The 15,225-nt window shown below is 43.3% G+C and overlaps 1 protein-coding gene and 1 pseudogene across 1 annotated transcript in view; one reads left to right on the forward strand and one right to left on the reverse strand.

Annotated features, from left to right (window-relative positions):
- The window catches only part of KCNG3 (potassium voltage-gated channel modifier subfamily G member 3), a 61,904-nt gene that overhangs the window by 20,215 nt on the left and 26,464 nt on the right, over positions 1–15,225 (forward strand). The gene's annotated exons all lie outside the window — the stretch shown is intronic.
- LOC108513233 (40S ribosomal protein S13-like) lies at positions 10,377–10,909 on the reverse strand (annotated as a pseudogene).

The raw sequence follows: 15,225 nt of genomic DNA on the forward strand, positions 1-15,225 counted from the left end.
GTAGAGGTTGCAGTGAGCTGAGATTGTGCCACTGCACTCTAGCCTGGGTGATAGAGCAAGATTCTGTCTCAAAACTTTTTGTTTTTTAAAATTTTTATTGAGAAGGATCTCGCTCTGTGGTCCAGGATGGAGTACAGTGGCATGGTCTCAGCCTAAGGCAGCCTCAACCTCCTGGTCTCAGGCAATCCTCCACCTCAGCCTCTCAAGTAGCTGAGATTCCAGGCCTGTGCCACTGTACCTGGCTAAGTTTTTGTATTTTTATTTTTTGTAGAGACTGGGTTTCTCTTTGTTGCCCAGGCTGGTCTTGAACTCCTGAGTTCAAGCGATCGTCCTACCTTGGCTTCCCAAAGTGCTGGGATAACAGGTTTGAGTCACTGCCCAGCCTGGTTGTAAAATTTGTAATGGATGAAGAGACATGAATAATTGCAAATTTTTAAAAAAACTGTACTTATTTTATTTAAAAATGGTTTCAATAGAATTTTACTGTTTTATTTATTTATTATTATTATTATTATTATTATTATTATTATTATTATTATATGAGACGGAGTTTCACTCTTATTGCCCAGGCTGGGGTGCAATGGCACGATCTCAGCTTATTGCAACTTCCGCCTCCCAGGTTCAAGTGATTCTTCTGCCTCAGCCTCCCAAGTAGCTGGGATTACAGGCATGTGCCACCACACCTGGCTAATTTTGTATTTTTAGTAGAGATGGGGTTTCACCATGTTGGTCAGGCTAGTCTCAGAAACTCCTGACCTCAGGTGATCCACCCACCTTGGCCTCCTTAAGTGCTGGGATTATAGGCTGAGCCAGTGCACTTGGCCCTATTTTGTTAATTTTATACTGAATTTTGTAATATTCATGTTTTGATCAATTACATCCTATTAATACTTGGAGTGGTAACTTAATGAAAAAATTTGACACAATTTACAGCCACAGGAATTTTTTTTTTTTTTTTAAGGGACAGAGTCTCAGACCGGGCACAGCAGCTCATGTCTGTAATCCCAGATCTTTGGGAGGCTGAGGTGGGCAGATCACTTCAGGCCAGGAGTTCGAGACCAGCCTGGCCAACTGGCGAAAACCCGTGTCTACAAAAAAAATGAAAACATTAGCCAAGTATAATGGTGTGCACCTCTTATCCCGGCTACCCAGGAGGCTGAAGCACGAGAATCACTTGAACCTGGGAGAGGGAGGTTGCAGTGAGCTGAGATCGCACCACTGCACTCCTCCAGCCTGGGTGACAGAGCAAGACTCCATCTCAAAAAAAAAAAAAGGAAAGAAAAAAAAGGAAAAAGACACAGAGGCTTGCTCTGTCACTCAGGCTGGAGTACAGTAGTATGATCATAACTCACTGTATCACCAAACTCCTGGCTCAAGCTATCCTCCCGCCTCAGCCTCTCAAGTAGCTGGGACTACACTGCACCCAGTAGCACAGGAAATTTTGAAACAGTTAAATTGTAAGCCTATTTTTTTTGTTGTTGTTGCAGAGAAAGGTAATGGGGTGTTTATAAAATTTCAAGTATAAAAATATAGTAGGTCCTTTTAAACCTCGGTTGTAGAAGTTTGTTAAGCAAATATACTGAACACCTGTGTACTGTGTGCTAAGGACACAATAATGAGAAGAGAGAAAATAAGGTAGCTTCCTTGCCCTTATGTAGCCTGGTCTAATTATGATTAGTTTGCAGAAATCCGTGTACATTGGGTCAGCTGCCACTGGAGTAAGGCAGGCTGGCTCCTCCCAAACCTATTGCTTTCAAAGGATTCATCAGAACAAAAGAATTCCGCTTTATGTGTTCTCTTTAATTTGTCCATATTTAATTCTCTTTTTGTTTTACAACAAAAATTTTTAGGTGAAAATTATATGTAGTGTATAAAACTTAAGTGTGAGATTTGGTAAAATTTGACAAATGTTTAAAAAATGTATCAGGGCAAAATTAAGTGGGGGAAGCAGAATGGAAATACAAAGTATATGAGAAAAAGTAGCAATGTAAATTTTCTGTTAAAGATTAGTATATATTTTTAAAAATTAGAGTTGGTAGGTATATCGAAACATAACATTTGGATTCAAAACAGTTTTAAAAATATATTTGTTTATTTTTTCTTTTGAGATGGAGTCTTGCTCTATTGCCAGGCTGGAGTGTAGTGGCGCCCTCTTGGCTCACTGCAACCTCTGCCTCCTGGGTTCAAGCGATTCTTGTGCCTCAGCCTCCTGAGTAGCTGGGATTACAGGCATGCACCACAACACCCAGCTAATTTTTGTATTTTTAGTAGAGACGGGTTTCACCATGTTGGCCAGGCTGGTCTTGAACTCCTGATCTCAGGTGATCCACCCACCTCAGCCTCCCAAAGTACTGGGATTACAGGCATGAGCCACCATGCCTGGCCAAACAGTTTTTTTCCCCCCCGAGATGAAGTCTTGCTCTGCTGCCCAGAGCTGGAGTGCAATGGCACAATCTCGGCTTACTGCAATCTCTGCCTCCTGGATTCAAGCAATTCTCCTGCCTCAGCCTCCCCAGTAGCTGGGATTACAGGTGCATGCTACCACACCCTACTAATTTTTGTATTTTTAGCAGAGATGGGGTTTCACCATGTTGGCCAGGCTGGTCTCGAATTCCTGACCTCATGATCTGCCCTCCTCGGCCTCCCAAAGTGCTGGGATTACAGGCATGACCACCGCAGCCAGCCAGTTTTATTTATTTATTTATTTATTTATTTATTTATTTATTGAGATAGAATCTTGCTCTGTTGCCCAGGCTGGAGTGCAGTGGCGCGATCTCGGCTCACTGCAAGCTCCGCCTCCTGGGTTCATGCCATTCTCCTGCCTCAGCCCCCCAAGTAGCTAGGACTACAGGCGCCCACCACCATGCCTGGATAATTTTTTGTATTTTTAGTAGAGATGGGGTTTCATGGTGTTAGCCAGGATGGTCTCGATCTCCTGACCTCATGATCCGCCTGCCTTGGCCTTCCAAAGTGCTGAGATTACAGGCATGAGCCACTGCAGTTTGATTTTTTAAATGTTGCATTTGTCAGAATTTGCATCCTTTGCAATATACAGAATAAAAATGTACAGGATACATAGTTTTTCTAAATTCTTTCAGGGATCAGCAGAAAGTTTGGAGACCACTGTGCCTTTAGTGTGCTATAGCCAGGGCTATAGCACACTAAAGGGCTGTGGGATCCCACTACTATAGGTCACTAAGTCAAAATAGTGTCACCAAGAGTCAGAAGATAAGGATGGTCAGCAAGGGGGCATCAGGTTGGGCAGCAGCTCCCCAATTGACATGTTAAGTAACTCTAGCTTTATAGGTGGGGACAGTATACCAAGGAAGCATTTAAACCCTAGATAATAATATTGAAAAGCCTGGAGATAACATTAAGCTTTTTTTTTTTTTTTTTTTTTTGAGACAGGGTCTTGCTCTGTCGCCCAGGCTGGAGTGCAGTGGCGCAGTCTTGGCTCACTGCAACCTCCACCTCCTGGGTTTGAGCGATTCTTGTGCCTCAGCCTCCCGAGTAGCTGGGACTACAGGTGCATGCCACCACACCTGGCTAATTTTTGTGTTTTTATTAGAGATGAGGTTTTGCCATGTTCGCCAGAGTGGTCTCAAAGTCCTGACCTCAAGTGATCCACCCACCTCAGCCTCCCAAAGTGCTGCAATTACAGGCGTGAGCCACTGTGCCCAGCCAGCATTAAGATTTTGACTTTTTTTTTTTTTTTTTTTTTTTGAGACGGAGTCTCGCTCTGTCGCCCAGGCTGGAGTGCAGTGGCCAGATCTCAGCTCACTGCAAGCTCCGCCTCCCGGGTTTACGCCATTCTCCTGCCTCAGCCTCCCATAGCTGGGACTACAGGCGCCCGCCACCTCGCCCGGCTAGTTTTTGTATTTTTTAGTAGAGATGGGGTTTCACCGTGTTAGCAAGGATGGTCTCGATTTCCTGACCTCGTGATCCGCCTGTCTCGGCCTCCCAAAGTGCTGGGATTACAGGCTTGAGCCACCGCGCCCGGCCAAGATTTTGACTTTTATAAAATTCTTCTTATAAGAGACTTCATGGCAGAATTTTATCCACCCCTTTATTCGTTTACTTATAATGAGTCATTATTTGTGATCCTTAAGGATATGTTTGCATAATATGATATCATAATGCATTTGGAAGAAAAATGGAAACACCTCCATTTTTTTCCATTTAAATGAAACTCTCTGAAACAGTAAGACCACAGTCTACATGCCATCTTGTGAGCACCTTTGCATTGTGCACAGTTCCTTATGTGTGTTGATGGGAGTAGGTGAAATAAATATTTTGGCACTCCCCACTCATGCCCACCAGTGACATAAATTGTCTGATTCATACAAAACCCTCTTAGGTTATTAGTATCTTAGGTTACAGGCAAGGTGATAGAGAAGTCCAGTGACTGACTTAATGTGGCCAAGGGGAATTGGCCCAGGTCAGATCACAGAGCTTGTGGGCTTGGCGGAAACTCCATTTCTTTTTTTCTTTTTTGTTTTTTTTCAGATGGAGTGTCGCTCGGTCGCCCAGGCTGGAGTACAGTGGTGTGATCTTGGTTCATTGCAACCTCTGCCTTCTGGGTTGAAGCGATTCTCCTGCCTCAGCCTCCTGAGTAGCTGGGACTACAGGTGCGCACCACCATGCCCAGCTAATTTTTGTATTTTCAGTAGAGACAGGGTTTCACTATATTGGCCAGGCTAGTCTCTAACTTCTGACCTCATGATCCACCCACCTTGGCTCCGCAAGTGCTAGGATTACAGATGTGAGCCACTGCACCCAGCCTTTTTTTTTTTTTTCCAGACAGAATTTTGCTCTTGTTGCCCAGGCTGGAATGTAATCGTGCGATCTTGGCTCGCTGCAACCTCTGCCTTCAGGGTTTATGTGATTCTCCTGCCTTAGCCTCCCAAGTAGCTGGGATTACAGGTGCATGCCACCATGCTTGGCTACTTTTTTTTTTTTGGTCATCCACTGATCTTGGCCTCCCAAAGTGCTGGGATTACAGGTGTGAGCCACCTTGCCTGGCAGAAACTCCATTTCTTCTTCTTTTTTTTTTTTTGAGACAGAGTCTCGCTCTGCCCCCAGGCTGGAGCGTGCAGTGGCCGGATCTCAGCTCACTGCAAGCTCCGCCTCCCGGGTTCACGGCATTCTCCTGCTCAGCCTCCCGAGTACGCTGGGGACTACAGGCGCCCGCCACCTTCGCCCAGCTAATTTTTCTGTATTTTTAGTAGAGACGGGATTTCGACCGTGTTAGCCAGGATGTTTCTATCTCCTGACCTCGTGATTCGCCCGTCTCGGCCTCCCCCAAGTGCTGGATACAGGCTTGGGCCACCGCGCCGGCCCTTTTTGTTTTTTTTTTGAGATTGTTGTCTTGCCCTGTCGGCCCAGGCTGGAGTGCCAATGGCATGATCTCGACTCACTGCAACCTCCACCTCCCAGGTTTGCAGCGATGTCTCCTGCCTCAGCCTCCCAAGTATCTGGATTACAGGCATGGGTCTCACACCCAGCTAAGTCTTTGGTATTTTAGTAGAGGATGGAGTTTCCCCACCCCCTAGTTGCCAGGCTGGTCTTGAACTCCCGAGCCTCACGATCCAACCCACCTCAGCCTCCCAGAGTGCTGGGCTTACAGGCATGAGCACCGCCCAAGCCCAGAAAACTCCTTCTTTTGTGCAGGCAGCAGCCTCCATCTTTGTAATGATGTGTGGGGAACTTTGAGTCACATCTCAAGGATCAAATTAAGGGCCAAATTGGCTTTAAATTGATGCTTATTCGTTAATGATGTCATTTGGAACCAAGTAAGTGAAAAAGCATAATTTTCAGCCTTTTAGAAAGACTAAAAATTAAGTTTTTTTTTTTTTTTTTTTTTTTTTTTTTTTTTTTTGAGACGGAGTCTTGCTCTGTCACCCAAGCTGGAGTGCTGTGGCCGGATCTCAGCTCACTGCAAGCTCCGCCTCCCGGGTGCACGCCATTCTCCGGCCTCACGCCTCCCAGTAGCTGGGATACAGGCGCCCCGCCACCTCGCCCGGCTAGTTTTTGTATTTTTAGGTAGAGACGGGGTTTCACCGTGTTAGCCAGGATGCGCGCGTCCTGACCTCGTGATCCGCCCATCTCGGCCTCCCAAAGTGCTGGGAGTTACGGCTGAGCCACCGGCGCCCGGCCCAAAATTAAGTTTATTAGCTGACAGTACCGATATACAATGGTCTTTTAAACAAATTGTCCCTATTTCTCAATCAACCTGTATAATTTTTCTTTTTTTTTCAGAAAGAGTCTCGCTCTGGTTCCCCCAGGCTGGCTAGTACAGTGGTGCGCATCTTGGCTCACGAACCTCTGGCCTCCCGGGTTCAGCAAGTTCTCCTGCCTCAGCCTTCCCAAATAGCTGGGACTGACAGGTGTGTGCCACCACACGCCAGCTAAGTTTTGTATTTCTTTTTCTTTTTTTTTTTTTTTGAAACGGAGTCTCGCTCTTTTCACCCGAGGCTGGAGTGCAGTGGCCAGATCTCAAGCTCACTGCAAACTCCGCTCCCGGTTTTACGCCATTCTCCTGCCTCAGCCTCCCGAGTAGCGGGACTACCAGGCGGCCCGCCACTCGCCCGGCTCAGTTTTTTGATTTTGTTAGTAGAGGACGGGGTTTCACCGTGTTAGCCAGGATGGTTCGTCGGATCTCCTGACCTCGTGATCTGCCCGCCTCGGCCTCCCAAAGTGCTGGGATTACAGGCTTGAGCCACCACGCCCGGCCGGCAGTTTTGTATTTTTAGTAGAGACGGGGTTTCACCATGTTGGCCAGGCTGGTCTCGAACTCCTGACCTCAAGTGATCCAGCCGCCTCTGCCTCCCAAAGTGGTGGGATTAAAGGTATGAGCCACCACGCCCGGCCTAACCTGAATAATTTATTTAAATGTTGGTGCTAAGCCATTACAGCAAATGCTCTGAAGATTTTTTCTAATATAAGTATTGAAAATAAAGCAAAATTTAAACATTTAAAACCGAATTCCTTATGCCAATCAAAATGTGTTTTCTTGACTACATCTATCAAAAACCTAAGAAGCAGAACAAATCAATCTGTGAAATAAAGGAAACGTATGCTTTACAGCCAGGCATGCTGGCTCACTCCTGTAATCCCGGCACTTTGGGAGGCTGAGGCAGGCAGATCACTTGAGGTCAGGAGTTAGAGACCAGCCTGGCCAACATGGTGAAAACCCATCTTTACTAAAAATACAAAAATTAGTCAGGCATGGTGGTGCGTGCCTATAGTCCCAGCTACTCAGGAGGCTGAGGCAGGAGAATCACTTGAACCTGGGAGGCCGGGGTTATGGTGAGCTGAGATCGTGCCACTGAACTCCAGCCTGGGAGACAGAGTGAGACACAGAGTAAGACTCTGTCTCAAAACAACAACAGAAAAAAAAACAAAAAAAACCCAACACATGTTTTACAAAGGTAGAAGAGGAAATTATGCATAAAAGTCATTATAAAGTCTTTCAGGCATATAAAAACAATAGATGATAACACAATGAACACCTGTTTACCCACTACCCAATTCAAGAAACAGAACATTACAAATATCGTTGAGGGCTGGGCGCGGTGGCTCACGCCTGTAATCAAGCACTTTGGGAGGCTGAGGTGGGCAGATCAAGAGGTCAGGAGATGGAGACTATCCTGGCTAACACGGTGAAACCCCGTCTCTACTAAAAAATAGAAAAAAATTAGCTAGGCGTAGTGGTGGGTGCCTGTAGTCCCAGCTACTCGGGAGGCTGAGGCAGGAGAATGGCATGAACCCAGGAAGCGGAGCTTGCAGTGAGCCGAGATTGTGCCACTCCACTCCATCCTGGGCGACAGAGCAAGACTCCGTCTCAAAAAATATTGTTGAGTCTGTAATCCCAGCACTTTGGGAGATGAGACCGAGGCGGGTGGATCACCTGAGGTCAATAGTTTGAGACCAGCCTAGGCAACATGGTGAAACTCTGTCTTTACCAAAAAATACAAAAATTAGCCGGGTGTGTTGGCACATGCCTGTAGCCCCAGCTACTGGGGAGGCTGAGGTGGGAGAATCGCAGGAACCCCAGAGGCAGAGGTTGCAGTGGGCCGAGATCGTGCCAGTGCATTCCGACCTGGGCGACAGCATGAGTCCTTGTCTCAAAAGGACTCATGGTACTCAAGGTACTAAGTACCTCTTTCCCACTGAAATCCCTTCATTTTCCACAGAAAGTGACACTCTCCTGACTTTGATGTTATTCCCATATACTTAAGAATACATTTAATACATGATTATGTACTCAAAATATAGCATTGTTTTACATAAACTGTTTTTATAAATGGTATAATCAATGGAGTCCGCAGCTTGCCTTTTTAGTTCAACTTCATGTTCATGTTTGATTTCTATGGCTGTAGCCCTTGCATTTTAACTGTAATGTAGTGGGCATTGATTTATTTGTTCTTTTGTTCATAGAAATTTGGCTATTACTGTAGTGCTGCAATGGATAATTTTGTTCATGTCTCAGTGCACATGTAGGAGACTTTCTTTAATGCATCTACCTAGGATTGGAGTTGCTGTATTGAAAAGTATGCACATCTCTCCTCGATGTTGCTAAATAGCTCTCCAGAGTAGTTCTGATTTATATTCTGAACAGTAGTGAGTAGAAGTCCTGTTGCTCAATATCCTTGCCATTTCTACATGTCGTCAGACTTTAACACTTTGCTAATCTGGTAGATATGAAATATATCTTGCTTTTTTCTTTTTTCTTTTTTTCTTTTTTTTTGAGATACAAGGTCTTGCTGTGTCACTTAGGCTGGAGTGCAGTGGTGCAGTCATGGCTTACTGCAGCCTCAACCTCCTGGACTAAAGCAATTCTCCCACCTCAGTCTCCCAAAGTGCTAGGATTACAGGCATGAGCCACTGCACCCAGACTCATGTCTGGCTTCATTTGATCAGCAAAATGTTTAAAAACATTTGTCTGCATGTTGTTTGTATTGTCTATTCCTTTTTTAAAATTCGAGATATAATTCACATAACAAAATTTACCATTTCAAGTATGCAATTTGGTGGCTTTTATGATATGCACTACATTGTACAACTATCATCAGTATTCCAGAACATTTTCATCACCCCAAAAAGAAACCTACTTGTTAGTAGTCATACCCTGTTCCCCTTCCTCGCATACCCTGACAACCATCTGCTATCTATCTCCATGGCTTTGCCTATTCTGGACATTTCATATGAATACAGTTATACAACATGGATCCTTTTGTGTCTGGCTACTTTCACTTAGTTTATTATCAAGATTCATCCATGTGGTATTTCATTCATTTTATGATTGGATAATAATTTATTGTATGGTTATACAACATTTTGTTTACCCACTCATCAGTTGAATATTTGTATTGTTTTTACTTTTTTGTTATTATGACTACTATAGACATTTGTGTCCAAATTTGTGTGTGAATGTGTGTGTGTGTATACATGTGTGTGTATATATATATATACACACATTTTTTTGAGACAGTCTCACTCTATTGCCCAGACCAAAGTGCAGTGGCATGATCATAGCTCGCTGCAGCCTTGAAGCCCTGGGCTCAAGTGATCCTCTAGCCTCAGCTTTCCAAGTAGCTGGTGCTACAGGCATTTACCACCACTCCTGGCTAATTTAAACATTTTTTGTAGAGTTAGGATCTCACTGTGTTGCCCAGGCTGATCTCGATCCTCAAGCGATCCTTCCACTTTTGCCTCCCAAAGCGCTGGGATTACAGGTGTGAGAGCCACCCTACCTGGCCCCCTCCCACTTTTTTTTTTTTTGTTTTGAGACAAGGTCTTGCTCTGTTGCCCAGGCTGGAGTGCAGTGACGTGACCATGGTTCACTGCAGCCTCAGCCTCCCACGTCAGCCTCCTGAGTACCTGGGACTACAGACATACGCAACCACGCCTGGCTAATTTTTGTATTTTTTTTTTGTAGAGACAGGGTCCCACTATGTTGCCCAGGCTGGTTTCAAACTCCTGGGCTCAAGCCATCTGCCTGCCTCAGCCTCCCAAAGTGCTGGGATTACAGTTGTGAGCCACCGCGCCTGATCCTGACTTTTCTTTTTCTTAATGGTATACATCCTAGGTACTGATTGTACATTGCAGATATCTTCTTTTATTTATTTATTTTAAAATATCTGTAGAAACAGGGTCTTACTGTGTTGCCCAGGCTGGTCTCGAACTCCTGCAGTCCTCCTGTACTGACCTCGAAGTGTCTGGATTACAGGCATGAGCTACCATGCCTGACTGCAAATATCTTTCTGACTGTGGCTGGTATTTTTACTTTGTTTATGGTGTTTTGAGGCGTATAGAATCTGTATATTTTTAAAAAAATTAAACAGTTATTTTATTGCTTGAGTACATAGACAAATTTATGCGACAAGGACAGAGACTGTAGATGACTCATATTTCCAATTGGGAGGGAGGACTCGCTTTGTCTTATAATATCAAGCCAAATGGTGAATCAAACTCAGAATCAGACAGAATTTAGCATCCTTATCCTTTCTGTTCCTCTCAAGATGCTTTTGAACAGTGACTGCTTTTTTAATTAAATGGTAGAGATCTTCAGGGAGATGAGGAGCAAGTCCTTTGGACTTAAGAATTCTTTTTTTTTTTTGAGACGGAGTCTCGCTCTGTCGCCCAGGCTGGAGTGCAGTGACCGGATCTCAGCTCACTGTGGACTTAAGAATTCTTAAGATTTTATTGCCTTTCACAAAATGTACTTGTGCAACACCATGTGAGTCCCTCCGGATCACACTGATTTGTGAAGAAGTCAGGCCTTGTTGGCCAGTTTGTAAGTCTCCTTCATTTCATCAGATGTTAGCTTCAGCCAAGTGGTGATGCTGCAGAGATAGGGCAGAGCCAACTGGGACAGGCCCTTCCTGGGAGCTTGCATGCGACCCATCATGGCAGCAGTCAAGCGGCAAAAGGAAGAAGCTGTACATTTTAACAGACAAATTTATCAATTGTTTTCTTTATGATTGGTGTGATTTTTAACTTATCGGAGAAAACATCCAATATTGTCTCCAAGATCATAAAGATTCTTTTATGTTTTCTTTCAAGTTTTAAATATATTTATAAATAATTTACTTTTACATTTCAAATTGAGTCTTTAGTCCACCTATAATTATTTATGTGAGGAATTTAATTTTATTCATGTGGATAACACTTTCCTCAGCACTACAGAATAGTCCAGTATGTACTTCACTAATCCGAGGAGCCTTATTTGCCATATATCTTGTTTCTTTGGGCATGTGGATCTACTTCTAGGTCCACTATCCTGTGTTTTTTTTTTTTTTTTTTTTTTTTGAGACAGAGTCTTGCTTTGTTACCCAGGCTGGAGTGCAATGGCGCGATCTTGGCTCACTGCAACCTCTGCCTCCTGGGTTCAAGTGATTCTTCTGCCTCAGCCTCCTGAGTGAGTGGGATTACAGGTGCGCACCACCACGCCTGGCTAATTTTTGTATTTTTAGTAGAGACAGGGTTTCCCCATGTTGGTCAGGCTGATCTCCAACTTCTGACCTCAGGTGATCCAGCCGGCTCGGCCTGCCAGGGTGCTGGGATTACAGGTGTGAGCCACCGGGCCCAGCCCACCATCCTATTAATTCCAGCATCAACACTATACTGTCTTAATTACTGAAATACAACCAGCTTATTAATTTCCATGAAAACCTTCTTGGGAATTTTGATCACATTACACTAAAATTTTTTGCATTAAACTTATGGATTAATTTGGAGAGTTGGCTTTTTTGTTTTTTTGAGATGGAGTCTCGCTCTGTCGCCCAGGCTGTAGTGCAGTGGCACAATGTTGGCTCACTGAAACCTCCACCTCCCAGGTTCAAGCAATTGTCTGCCTCAGCCTCCCAAGTAGTTGAGATTACAGGCACCTGCGACCACGCCCAGCTTTTTTTTGTTTTGTATTTTTAGTAGAGACGGGGTTTCACCATCTTGGCCAGGTTGGTCTTGAACTCCTGACCTCGTGATCCACCCACCTCAGCCTCCCAAAGTGCTGATATTACAGGCGTGAGACACTGTGCCCAGCCTGAGAGTTGGCATTTTTACATTATTTAGTTTTATTATCCATGAACATAGTATATAATTCCACTTACTCCACTATTCTTTAATGTCTTTCAATAAAGTTTTATGATTTTCATCTAAAAATTATTTTATATCTTTTGTTAGATTTATATCTAGGTGCCTTATAACTTGTGTTGCTATTGCTAATTATATCCTTTATAAAAATTACAATTTCTGCCTTTTGCTGATATAGCTGTACAGTTGATTTTGTACCTTCATCTTACTTGTAGCAGTATAGACTGTTCCTAGTTTATGATGGTTCAATTTAAGATTTTTTGATTTTATGATGAGTTTATTGGAATTTAACTTCATTGTATGTCAAAGAGCACCTGTACTTTTCATTTATTCTAATAATTCAAAGGGTCTATTTTTGTTGTAATGTAGACAGTGATACTATCTGGAAATAAAGACGGTCTTTGCAACCTTTATAATACTTTTGTCTTGTTGCAGTGGTTAAACCCTCTAGAGTTGTACTGATGAGAAATGGTGACAGCTGGCATTCTTGTCTTTTATTTTATTTTAAAATGCATTTTGGATCACATTTGCTAATTTATGTAGAATTTTGCATCTGTGCTTCTAAGTGAGATTGGCCTACAGTTTTTCTCTCTTATACTGTCTGGGTTTGGTATCAAGATTTCAGTAACTTATTTATTTATTTATTTATTTATTTATTTATTTTTTTTTTTTGAGACAGGGTCTCATTCTGTCACCCAGGCTGGTGTGCAGTGGCATGATAATGGCTCACTGCAGCGTCAACCTCTCTAGGCTCAGGTGATCCTCCCACCTTAGCTCCCCAGTAGCTAGGACTACAGGTGCATGCTACCATGCCTGGCTAATTTTTGTATTTTTTGAAGAGATAAGAATTTTGCTATGTTGTCCAGGCTGGTCTTGAACTCCTGGGCTCAAGCAGTCTGCCTGCCTTGGCCTCCCAAAGTGCTGGGATTACAGCCATCACACCTGGCCATGATTTCGCTTTTTTTTTTTTTTTTTTTTGAGACAGAGTCTCACTCTGTCACCCAGGCTGGAGTGCAGTGGCATGATTTTAGTTCACTGTAACCTCCACCTCCTGGATTCAAGTCATTCTTCTGCCTCAGCCTCCCGAGTAGCTGGGATCACAGGCATGTGCCACCATGCCTGGCTCATTTTTGTATTTTTAGTAGAGACTGGTTTTCACCATGTTGGCCAGGCTGGTCTTGCACTCCTGACCTCAAGGTATCCGCCCACCTTGGCCTCCCAAAGCGCTGGGATTACAGGCGTGAGCTGCTGCGCCTGGCCTTTCACTGACTTTTTAAAATGAGCTGGTGACTGCTTTTTAAATTATTTGGGATAGTGTTGTATAAAATAGGGGTTATTCATGCTTGGTATTTGATAGAACTTGCCTGTAAAATCATCTAGACCTGGTGTGCATCTGTTGGTGAATAGATGTCAAAGTGTAAATTCAATTTTTTTCATGATTGTAGGACCATTCCGTTTTCCAGTTATTCAAAACTGCAAATTTTGGTCTGATTCATTTTCTGGGAAATTTTCCATTTCACCTAAATTTTCACAATTATCTTCACGGAGTGGTTTAATGTATTTTATGTTTTATAAAAGGTCTGTTTTTGGCTGGGCGCAGTGGCTTATGCCTGTAATCTCACCACCTTATGAGGCCGAGGCAGGCGGATCACCTGAGGTCAGGAGTTGGAGACCAGCCCGGCCAACGTGTTGAAACTCTGTCTCTACTAAAAATACAAAAATTAGCCAGACATGGTGGTGGATGCCTGTAATCCCAGCTACTAAGGAGGCTGAGGCAGGAGAATCACTTGAACCCAGGTGGCGGAGGTTGCAGTGAGCTGAGATCGTGCCACTGCACTCCAGCCTGGGTGACAGAGCGAGACTCCATCTCAAAAAAAAAGGGAAAAGTATTTGAGGTTTTTGCCACTAATCCTCATGGCAAAAACCACAATTAACTTTTGTACCAATCTACCATTCTGTACTCCCACCAAGAGTATACAGTCGCATAACATCGGGAGATGCTTAGGAGATTTCCTTGCTCTGTGAACATCGTAGAGCATCCTCACACAAACCTAGATGGTACTGCTTGCTACATACCTCACCACTTAGGCTGTATGGTGTAGCCTGTTGCTCCTAGGCCACGAACTTATGCAGAATCTACTGAATACTATAGGCAGTTATAACACAGTGGTAAATACTTGTGTATTGTATTTCTTTTTTTTTTTTTGAGACAGAGTCTCTGTCACTGAGGCTGGAGTGCAGTGGTATACGATCTTGGCTCACTGCAACCTTTGCCTCCTGATTTCAAATGATTCTTCTGCCTCAGCCTCACGAGTAGCTGAGATTACAGGCAGGCACCACCACCCTGAGTAATTTTTGTATTTTTGTTAGAGACAGGATTTCACCATGTTGACCAGGCTGGTCTCGAACTCCTGACCTCAGATGATCTGCCTACCTTGGCCTCCCAAGGTGTTGGGATTACAGGTGTGAGCCATTGTGCCTGGCCTATTTGTGTATTTAAACATACCTAAACAGAGAAAAGTTATAGTAAAAATGCAGTATTATAATCTCATGGAACTACTGTCGTACATATGATCCATTGTTGACAGAAATGTCTTTATGTGGTGTATGACTATATACGGTTTCAGTTACTTCACAAACTCGGTGTTACTGGGTTTGCAAATTTTAGTTATTCTGTCTGGAGTGTAGTAATATCTCATTGTGGTTTTAATTTCTCTGATGGCAAAGAGTTGATCATTGTTTTCATTAGCTTACTGGCTTTTTACATAATTTATTATGTGAAATGTTTGTCCAAATAGCCTATTTTTTAAAAAAATGGGTTATTTTTGCTATTGAGTTTTAGGAGTTCTTTGTACAATCTGGATACTAGTCCTTTGTCAGATAAATATGTTGTGAATATTTTCCTCTAATTTCTGGTTTGCCTATTCATTTTCTTAGTGGTGTCTTTTACTATACTAAAGTTTTAAATTTTGGTGAAGTCTAATTTATCAGTATTTTCCTTCATAATTACTACTCTTTGTGCTATATATAAAAAAGTTTGCCTACTTTCTTAGTCACAAACATTACTCCTATGTTTTCTTCTAAAATCTTTATAGGTTGAGCACAATGGCTCACTCCTATAATCCCAGC

Source organism: Rhinopithecus bieti, unplaced genomic scaffold (genome assembly GCF_001698545.2).
Source record: "Rhinopithecus bieti isolate Rb0 unplaced genomic scaffold, ASM169854v2 scaffold_28163, whole genome shotgun sequence".
NCBI lineage: Eukaryota > Metazoa > Chordata > Mammalia > Primates > Cercopithecidae > Rhinopithecus > Rhinopithecus bieti.